Raw genomic sequence first — 12,068 nt, 5'->3', positions numbered from 1 at the left:
AACGTCGTACTACTCGTCTTCTTCCGTCCTCTTCCCTAATTGTCGTCTAAGTAATCTCGCCCTCCCCTATAGCGTTGATGCCAGATAAATACTAATGAACGGCACACAGGTTGTTTCATTTTCACCTCGGCCATCATTTTCATAGTCTGTGTCGGTGTTTTCCCCAATCCAACGCAAAACTTTATCACCGCTTGCGCTTCTACAACTACAAAGTCCGATGACGCCATATTGTATCCCAGACTGTGCTTGTAATCAGGTCAGAAAATAACGACTTTTAAACGGAAATGATGTCAGAAATTTGAACAGTATATTAGTATATGACGTCAGCGTAATATGTGACGTAATTGGGCGGATTTTCCTAGACAAACGTAGAAGAAAAGCATGTTGTGATAGGTACATAAAATGCTTGTAAAGGTAGATTTAAGACGGTGGGCCGACAGTGCGTTCCTGTTATTTTGAAAGCCGTAATTTTTCAATACTCATTTAATTTACAGACCTAAAATTCTTTTCGTCTGTGCAGAACACTTTGAATGCGATATTCTTGAATATATAAATGATTTAAACGAAAAATATAGAAAAATTGTAAGAAGTCCACGTATTTCTGGATCACGTCGAGACCTGTTTGTAGTGATCAAGACGCCAACGCTATCATGGAAATGTTATCCTTTATTCATCGGAATCAGAAAATTCGCCTCGTAGACCCAATTTTGGTGCAATATAACGATTGAGTGACCCAATATGGGACAGTATGGTGTCAGCGCGAGACCAGTTCTGGGCCAAATAGGTTGCGTTATCCATATTGGAGGCGTGATAAATATACATAGTTCTGATATTACAGTGAGTTGTTATCTAATTCAAACTTTAGACTGTTATATGACGATATTACAAACTAATATTTTTGGTATAGTACGTGATGTGGCTTCATAAATGAGTATCGTTGGAATTGTGCGCGCTTTAATGCTACGTTTCATAAAAATCAGCGATTAAATATTTATGATAAAAACATATTGTTACACAACCCCCACCAATATTAATTCATCTCTGTTAAGGACATCATTCCTGTTTAGTTACTAATGTGCTCAAAATGCCATAGCTTCATTACCGATACCGGAATGTGTCGATTCGATATTCGGAAAGAAGAAGGAACAGAAAATCGCTTTAGCATATGTTTAGGATGACAATAAGGCTTGATTTATAATTATCAAAGGACCTGCCTTTTGCTCAGTTCATATCTTACTTGGTACCATCGCGGATCAATCGACTTCGGCTAAAGGCAACCGCCAATGGCTAGTTAAAGTGCTGTCAAGAAAATAGTTTAATTAAGGTGATTACTAAAATTCTGTCAAAAGGATTCGGCCTAGCTTAATTTTACAGCACTGAACCTATTGATTGTCAAACTCCTTTTTATGGCAACAGCCAGTAAAATCCTTTCATTTTTGTCAAGAGGTATTAAAGGTATCCCATGAAGTTATTAAACTTTTATTAAAGGGGAATTAAAAACACTTTCTGAATGGTCAACTGCAATTGTGGTCAACTGGGAAGTATAAAACACTTATCTGGAGCTTGATAGTTGGTTAGTTAGTGAGTTAGAAAGTTTTGAGTCAGTCAGTGACGGTATGCTTCTGACTGGAATTCAAGATATCCAGCAAAGTGGTTAAAACCTGAAATAATGTTATTAGGTTTAAATATCGAGGCAGTCTACCTGGATAAGTACTGAGAGTCAGCTTTGCACTCCCACAATAAAACAAAATAATGAATAATTAAGAAATAAATAATTGCTAGCAATAAAACCTGTTTCGTCGAACGTGGTTGTTTTGACTTAATTAATATACGATTGAACGGCTTAGTGTATAGAATGCAGATTGGTGAGAGGGGGCTACAATATCAATTGTTTCTTTCAGTGTATGATCGCAATTTCTTTCATGCTTTTTGATGAAATATAGGGTTCCATCAGTGAAATAACAAAAGTGAAAATATTTGATATTTTCACTGCAAAATAAGGAATGAAAATATCAACTCTCAGAACTACTTTTAAAATTCTTTGTAGTAACTTCCCCTTGATCAAAACAGAACACTTCATTTTGAACCAGAAAATGTTGGCAAATTTAAAGATTTTTTTTAAATAAATTTAAATAAATATAAATTTGAAAATTAACAACTTACCGTTTATTACCGGTTATCCCGTTTTTCAAACGTTTTCTTGATCTTGAAGCTGAATATTCGAACATTTGCTTTCATACCAAACAAATTACAGACAAAAACAACTGTTCGAACATAAAAAGAATGTTATATCATCGTTCAAATGTATTTTGAACTGTTTGTCGTTCTCATACGTAAAACGAGCTTCCCGGAAAATTCACACAACAATTTACAGATAATCTGATATTTTTTACCCCACCCACGCTTCAAAATATGTCAACAAACTAGCTTCGTCCTCATCATTACCTTGAAAACGACCTGTCTTCAAGCAACACAGACTGGTAAGATGACAGTAAGATGACTGAATATCCATGTATAATGAAACACACTCTAAAACTAAGAAAAATGTTTAAAATCCATTGATTATCCGCATTCGTTTTGCTAACACATTTGACCTTCCAAATTTTCATTCATTAAATCGCGGCGTAGTAATTTGGTTATGTATTCATGCCCCGCTTAAAATAAAAGTGTTTTCGTTATTTTTTTGGAACATATATGCGCTCTTATAAACCTTCATTGATTACTGTTCATAAAAGCTTTCCACTAAAAACGAGCGAATAATAAACTATAACAATGAATAGCAGAGAACTTTTTCTCAACAAACCGGAAATAGAAAAGTTGACAGCTATTATTTTGCGTGAGGGGCGCCCCACGGGTAGCGGCGTAAATAACACCCTTCAAAAAGGGGGTAATTAAGAAATAAATTTAAAAAACTAATAAAACTCCGAAAATAAGCACAAAAGAAACAGAAAATTTGTTTATTTCAGTGTAAGATCGTATCTTATATCACTCGTGATCATAGAAAAACTTAATTTTCACTCGTGGCTTTGCCACTCGTGAAAATATGTTTTTCTATGACACTCATGAAATAAAATACGATCTTACACTGAAATAAACAAAACTTATCTAAATATTTCACCAAGTGAACACATAAAGCTTTATTTTATGAGTGGCGTAGCCACGAGTAAAATATTCACTTTTGGTGTGATCGAGTTTAAAGTTGTTACGATCTTACTCCAAAACTCACACTTCGTTATATATAAATATTTTATGGCTTAGATGGATATAAAAGACATTTTATTGTATGATTTCAAAAACGCATGCCAAAAAGCGTACGTAACGTAATTTCGATAATGACGTCGTTGGAATCGTGTCCCAGCCATGTGCGTGCTGAGTTTGATTTTGACGTGAGTTCTGTTTGAAACTGTACAATATCAATCAACATTTAAAATATGGATTTCTTATTTATGTATTTCTTAATAATGTTTATTCGACAAATAATATCTGTAAAATGTCAATAATACAATGCAATTCAACAATAACCTTTACATAAACCTACTACCGAGCTGGTTGATAGAAATAATGAATATCATAAGAAGTTGTATATCTTACGAACCATCTCTGCAATCCAAAGCGGATTATCTTGTCCGATTGCACAGGTAAAAGAATGCTTTAAGAAAGTATCGCTTTGTAACCAGAGTTATCATAATCCAATATAAACCCTTCTTTTACCACCGGCCATAAGTTAGTTATAGTTAGCCTTTTTAAACTGTTTATTTGTTGTTTAGTTGATCTGCTTATGTTTCATGAATGTCATGCAAGACTTTGTATGGTGTATTTAAAAAGAAAATTCAAAGTTTAAAAGCTAATCTGAATGTACAAGTAATCTATCTAAACTTTGATCACCGGAATGGACGGTAGTACTACTTCATTTCTTGAGTAAGTTTTTGTTTTTCGGTCTTATTTGGTTTAACGTGTTTCTTCTAATATTGCAGTTATCAACATTGAGATTTAAAAAACAAACAAACAACATAAAGCGATGGTATGTAGTTAACAAACTGATTAAATCATCCTATTTATATAATGTATAACTACAGGGATAAGTCAGGACGCGCAACACATTCACCATGGAAATGTGAAATGTTTTCGTTTTTTTTTAAATTTTATCCAGTGCATAAAGGAGTGAAAGTTTAGTTGAAGAAAACATGTTTAAAAAGGCTAAATATCTAAGGACAGTGAAATCAGGTTTAAACAGTGTACTTGGAGTTGTACTCCGTATGATAAAATAGCGAAAAAAAAGTAAATTGTCGAAAACTGACATACACTTGGCATCGATGTGTACAATGCATTGAAACTTACTAACTGAAGTACCACATAGTTTACAATTTATTTAAGTTTAGCAGTTATTCCGTATGTTTCCATTGGAAAAGATTACTGGGTATGTCTGCCAGGTACAATTCATTCCTTATGCGTGATTGGCTAGTCGGTGTTATTACGTGATATTACCGAGGTAGGTGTATAGCTTAATTATGTCATGCAATTAGAGTAAGCCGTCGTAGCTCAGAGTGTACGACGCTGGACTACAATTTTGGCGACACGGGTTCGAACCCGGTCTCCGACACAATTTTAGTTTTTTACATGTTGGTACTTTTTTACAATTATGATATCAAAGCGTAATACATTCTATTAGATAATAGTCCTGAGATTCGTTACAGAAAAAAACTGTTTTTGTGCCAATCTGGTGTACCGTCCCTTTAAGACAATTACGACTCTCAAACTGTCACGACTTAGGAAGGCGCTTTTATACAAGTTGAACTCATCGACTGTTTAAAAGAACGTACGAGTTCGATGAGGTGTCGACTCAAACTACATCAAATAATTCTGATCTTTGCACTGTTCCTTGATTGAATAAAAGATGAAGAACATGTTTCCATGTCTAGGATTGTTTTTCCATATCCTTCCATTCAGTAAAACACTGAACAGGAAATGTCTTTAAAAAGATAGACAGAGATCAATTTGTAATCATGGTCGTGAAGTGGAACAAGAAAGCAGTAACACACATGTTCATTTTGATTCCTTTGAATATTAAAAGTATTTTAAGTATTGCTGAGGTCGAAACAGTTGTATATATATATATATATAATTAATGCACGCATCGATTGGCGGCCATATTGGAGGTATATGCTTGATTGCGCAATTACGGTTACGTGGAGGTGACCTCCTTTGTTTACATTTGCAACTGAACAACAACAACGAAGGAAAATTATCGTTTGAACGGAAATCAACAGAATGGATAACTATTGTCGGGTAAATGGCTTAACAGATTGCTGGAGGGAAATGTTTGAGGAACAACGGAGAATATTTACATGAACACTTCATTTCTTAACGATGGTTGTTGTTTATCAATTTCACTTTATTTCTGTATAAAGTGCAATGGCATTTCCCATCGATATCGCGTGCATTTTTTCGATACTTCTGTCCTGTCATTTGGCGCAATAATACAAATGGGCGGAGCTTATTTACTACGGAACTATTTTTTTCAATGAAATCGTAGTAAAATTATTGACAACCTGTCAAAATAATGCAGACAACGAAAACTTCAGTAAACCAGAGAAAACAAAATGAGCAACGATAATTTGATTGATTTTAATCTAGATTTTGATTTCATGATGGATGGTACATTTGAAGAAATGTTAAATGACAATGATGACGACTTATTTCGGGATTTGGAATTAACATTTAGTGATTGTAAAGCATCTGACAATTCAACAAAACATGAAATCGATGAATTGAAGCAAGAACAGAAGGAAGAAGGAGAACCGAAGGAAGAACAAGAAGATTGTACCAGGTTTAGAAGGGTTGGTGAGGAAGACGTAAAGGTTTTTGAAGAGTCTCACTAGTCAAAGAAAACAAGAGAAAACACAAAATGGGCAGTAAATGTATTTCAAGGTATGAAAGTTTTTTTTCTTCATCTTTTGTGAAAAATGAGTGTTAATTATTTAATTTTGAATCTCCAATTGGTGAAAAGATAAAACAAATTAATTTCAACACATAAAAATGTTTAAAAACAGTGTTTAAAATTTTAACATTTACGAAAAAAGAAATTTTAACAATATTATAAAAATATATTTTTAACAATATTATGAAAATATATACAAAACTCATTTAACAGGAAAACATAATTATAAACAACTATTATACAAACATTTTTAACACTAATTCAATACTAAAATGCACAAATGCTTTTTCTAACTCCAGATTGGCACAGATCTAGGTATGCTGAGCCTCTAAACACGTCTACTGTCTCAGAAAAGTTACTTGGCCAGATTTTGCGCAAGTTCTACTGCGAAGTTGCCCCGCAGCCATCAGAAAGGCGCTCAAAGGCTTTCGGGTCTGGGTCTAAGGTGTACCACAAGAATAGTATGAAGAACATACGATCTGGTCTGAACAGACATCTGACCGACCTTGGCCGCAACATGGACATTGTTCATGGCACAACATTTAAGGCTGCAAATCGCACTCTTGATGGCTTCATGAAGCACCAAACTAAGGCCGGACTTTCCCGACCCACACATCACAAGCCTATCATCGAGCAAAGCGACCTTGAAACCATTTCCAGGTTATTCGCCAATGCTCCATGCTCTCCAATTATTCTTCGACAGTGTGTATGGTTCTAACTTGCTCTCCACTTCGTGTCACGCGACCTTGAATTTCATCACCAGCTTCAAATCGACTCCTTTGAGTTTACTGAAGACCATGATGGAATTGAGTATGTCACCCTGAAGCACGAGACGCAGCAAAACATTTTCCAGGGTGGGCTTACCAAGGATGAGGCTCCATCAGACCGCAGAAAGTATACGACAGGTGGCCCATGTTGTCCTGTAGCAATGTTAAAGTTACTCATCAATAAAACCGACAAATCGGCGCCGATGCTGTTTAATGCCTACTTCAAGGATGCCATCGATAGACCTTAGGCAAATGACATTTGGTTCACCAATGCGCCTCTGTCAAGGCGGTCGTAATGCAGTTTCATAGCTGACATTTGCAACACAGGGACTTGAATGTATGATGCAGATCCCAACAGCTGCCCCTGGCTTACTTTTAATAGTTGCCTGTGGCCTCAGTTGGGTAAAATCAGTCTTGACCCTGAAAATAAAGAAAATACAACACTTTATGGGCTGCTTAACACGTCATGGAACACAATTCAACTATTAAACATGATTTATCGACGATATTTCAACTTTCTATAAATCTAAAAATCCACCAGCGTAATATAATCAATATAAAGGTCAATTATATTACCCTGGTGGATTTTTAGATTTATAGAAAGTTGAAATACCGTCGACTATTAAAAGTAAGCCAGGGGCAGCTGTTGGGATCTGCATCATACATTCAAGTCTCTGTGCATTAGATTGGTACACCGCACACAGTGTCAGGGCCAGCAGCTATCCAAGCAATGAACGACAGTGGCTTTGAAGCTCGTCATATTATGTTCATGTCCGGGCACAGGAATGAGGCATCAAAGTCGTATTGCAGGGCTTCCAGCAACGTCCAGAAGAAAGAGCTCAGTTCAACACTAAGTCTTCTCGCGTCCTCTGGCTCTACTTCCGCAAAAGCTCCCATTGCTAAACACGTTACCCCACCCGCCGCAACAGTCGTTTCATCCGATGTTAAAGTACAAAGAAATGACAATACACTTGCTGATTTGTCCAACACCATAGTTCAACATGGTTCTTTCGCTGCTCCTTTAACATAACGCTAAACAAGTAAATTGACTGGAATTAATCTTTAATTTGACAACTCGTGTTTAACAAACATTTTGGACCGCGTTTATCGCGAGATATGATGAGAACTTTGCATGTGGCGATATTTTTGTTGTTTTCTTGTTATTGTAAATGTTCCTAACTACAGTTGTATTTTCCAAGTTGTAAAACAGTTATAATGTGGATTTGGTATCCGTGAAGCGTGAAGAGTGAAGACATGGAATGTTTTTCTCCGGGGAATATTAGTGATTTAAATTAAATAAAACTGGATTATTAAACTTATTTGGACATCAGTGTATTGTGGTAATATCAGGCTTCATGTCAGATAACGAAAAAAAGAAAAACAAAAAATCTAACAAGAGGAAAAAGAGTGAAAAGAGGAAGGCGAGTAATTCACTATCGAGTAGCCATCTTGAAAACAGTGACCATGCCGCTTCGGGTAACACGTGCATAAATTTTGATCCGGATTTCGCCAATAATTCACAAGCGTATGTAACAAGTGTTATGAATTCCAATCAATCACCAGTGCTTAACTATGGACAACCATTTCAATATGGATTCAACCCTCAGTCACCGGGTGTATTCGCGGCGTCAACACCACAGAGTAACGCCCCACCCCCATGGGCTCTAGAAATTATGTCGGACATTAAATCAATTAAAACAGTTATACCTAAAATTGACCAAATTGAACAGGCCCTAGGAAGTATCAAATTAAAGTTGTCGGCTTTTGATGAGAGAATGAGTTCGGTGGAAAGGAAAGTCAACGACATTGAAAAGGCATGCAGCTTCGTTAGTGAAGAAAATGACACACGAAAAACAGAGGTAAACTCAATTCAAAAACAAGTGAAACAAATAGACACATTTTGTAAAAATGCCGATTCGGCGATACATTCATTTTAACAGGAAGCAGAAAGGGCCAAAGAGGAACTCTTAGACATGAAAGCGCGGTCGATGCGAAACAACCTTTTATTTTACGGGGTATCTGAATGTGCCCCTGAGAATAATGAGAACTATGAGGAGCTCATCAAGGACCTAATAAAGTTGAAATTACAGCTTGAAACAGAGGGTATGATTTTCGACCGTGCGCATCGACTCGGGGCGAAGGCGGCTGGTAAGACTCGTCCCATTGTGGTTAAATTCCACAACTACAAATCAAGAGAGGCCGTTAGGTTAAAATCCCTCGAACCGCCCATCAAAGATGCCCTGAAGAGCTCCGGCCATGGCATCGGAGTACAATCCCCACAGGAGTACCGTGACGCTCGGAAGGCATTCTACCCTATCGTGAAGGACGCCGAAGAACATGGAAACACCGCCCGTATCACCGGAAATAAACTCTATATAAATAGAAAATTAACAAAAAAGTTTGTAAACGGCAAACTCTGTGACCATAAAACCAATAGTGCATAGGACAGTCAAGAGGAGCCAGAATTAAGGCTTATATCATGGAACATTAATGGTCTTTCGAGAAAAATTTTAGACACTGACTTTTTAGACATTGTTAATAAGTATGATGTTATATTTTTATCAGAAACTTGGATTTCTAAACACACTTGTTTAAATCTAAATATTAAAGATTATTTTTGTGAGCATTTAAATGGAAATAAGTCGTACAACACAAAAAAGGCCGTTTTAGCGGTGGCCTATCAATTTATTATCACCAATCATTAAGCAAGTATTTTGAAATTGCAGAAAAAAACCAACATGGTATAATTGGGATAAAGTTAAGTAAAGATTTATTTAATTTTGAAGAAGATGTTTATATTTGCAACACATACATTCCTCCAAGTAACTCTAATATACTAAGAAATGATCAATTTGATTTTTTCGAAGAAATAGAACTTGGTTTTGAAAAGTATTCTCAACTTGGTAAATGTTTTGTTGTAGGGGATCTTAATAGCAGAAGCTCTAATGTTATAGATTACCTTACATTTGACAGGTATATTGACAATGATAATCAGCTGTCAGATTATGTTCACATTTCACCACGTGATTCAAAAGATCACGTGCTAGATACACACGGTAAACGCCTGATCGAGTTATGTCAGTCCACATCTTATATTATTGGTAATGGTCGGCTGCACAGCGATCACGGTGTTGGCGAATATACATTTCATTCAATGAATGGATCAAGCGTAGTGGATTATTTAATACTTAAGCCTCAGGATATCATACATATCTCGGACTTTCAAATACTTGATCCAAACGAATTTTCCGATCATTCAGGGATCGTTATAAGCGGGTTGAGAAAAATAATACCAATGATAATATAAGTATTAAAATTCGACATGTTGCATTTTATTGGGGTATGGTATGCAATGGCGCAGTTCAAAATGCTGTGAAGTCCTTTGGACTCCACCCCTTTTGAACAGCCCCATTGCATACCATAATTAATTATGCTTGCCGGAAAACTCATTGATCACAAGAAAGATCTGCATAATTTATATTTAATAAAATCCGAATGCATTAACATAATTTTTGATTCGAGTATAAATATTGATTCCTTTCTTTCCAAAGTTCAATATTTTTTAATATTGAAAGAGTGAAGCGAGCGTAACAAAAATGGAATGTGATGTAGTTTTAGATAAACCAAATGGCCTGAAAAATAACGCAATATCATATATAAGTCACGATGTCTCGATATGCTATTCCGGGTCAAAGGGGCATGTCTCATTCCATCTGGAACCTCGAATACCACCCAACCAAGTGCAAGAAGGCAGTTATACATACATATTTATGCGGTTCATACATTTTTTTTTGTATTGTAAACGTTGCTTACGATAGTAGTTCATAACCCTATTCTATGATGATTATAAGCTCGTCTGTGGTCGTAACTCAAAACCCTTTCACGATATATAAATGAATCTTGTTGCCAGAATCAATACTTAAGAAATATAACACATCATCATAATCATCATCATCATCGTCATCATCATCACAATCGCAAGACATCGGGAATCTCCCTCATAATAATCTTTTCATTGTTAATCATCGTAAATTCTGGAACAACGGTATACCTCTATAACAATCCTACGCGTCCAATGAGTTGTTGATGAGTTAATGCGAAACGAATACCAAGAATATATGTTGTGTTGTGTGGAAAGCAAGCAATGTCTACTTAAGCGCCGACTCCATCCTTTAAGCGGATATGGATACAATTACCGTCATTCCCTATTTAATACTATCTATTACAGGTCAGGTGGATATAGACGAAGAGAAGGGGTTCTAGAATGGGACGACTACTTTATGGCCATTGCCTTTTTGTCCGCTCAGCGCAGCAAAGACCCCGTTACACAAGTAGGGGAATCCGACCCCAAAATAAGCTAGTTCTCTGATCGCTACATTAACAATAAAGTCAACGGATGTCTGGTGACCCATTTAATAATAGTGTCATTAAATGGTTACTAACATGACAAACAAATGACCGATATAACTGTTTAACGCAAATTATTGAAGAGTATTTTTACGCTCTTTATTTTTACTGAAATTAGAAGTGAACTGACCTATTTTGTCTTTTTACAAGCACAAACAAGTTTGTTTGTAATAATATATTCGGTTTATCTTTAACATTTTTCCTGCATAGAAAATCCTTTCAGCTAACACCAACATAATGTAGGGTCACCAGACATCCCAAACTAACATAATTGTCAGATACTTTTTCATAATTGTTAAAATGTGTCAAAACGAAAAAAAGTAATTAAAGTGACTCGCTCATGTTTTTTGGACCAACAATTATTTCCCGATAGTGCATCTGAAAACACTTAATTTATCATTATTTTACTCTATGATATCGAAATTGCAGAAAAAAACAGTTAAAGCTTACAAAGTATTTTGGTTTTTGTGGGGTTCGAACCCATGTCTGTAAAGTCAAGAAAAAAAAGAAAACAGCCAGCTAGTCAACAGGGCCACCAGGCTTTAAGAAGAATGGTGGATATGTTGGCCTGTAAATGATACATTGATTACATCACGTGATAATGTCAATCAACCAATCACCCAACACCACAGCCGTAATCAGTTTTCAATCGCGTTATAAATGCTAATGAAAATTGTGGTCTTCAAAGACACCGTCTCCGTGACCTTGTGGTTATGGCGTCCGCCTACGGAACGGGAGGTCGTGGGTTCGATCCCGGGCCGCAACATACCTAAAAAAGGTTAAAAGCTGGTACAAGTAGCTCCCTTGCTTGGCACTCGGCATTTAAAGGGTAGTGCTTGGTAAAGTGGTGTACTCAGTACTGGTTCAACCCAGGAAAGTAGTATCCCGTGTATCGGTGCTTTACACTGAGCACGTTAAAGAACCAAGAGGTCTCTTCACAAAGAGCTAGGGTATCG

The sequence above is a fragment of the Mya arenaria genome, chromosome 3, assembly GCF_026914265.1.
Source record: "Mya arenaria isolate MELC-2E11 chromosome 3, ASM2691426v1".
NCBI classification, from domain to species: domain Eukaryota; kingdom Metazoa; phylum Mollusca; class Bivalvia; order Myida; family Myidae; genus Mya; species Mya arenaria.
Note: the sequence above shows the minus strand (reverse complement) of the source record.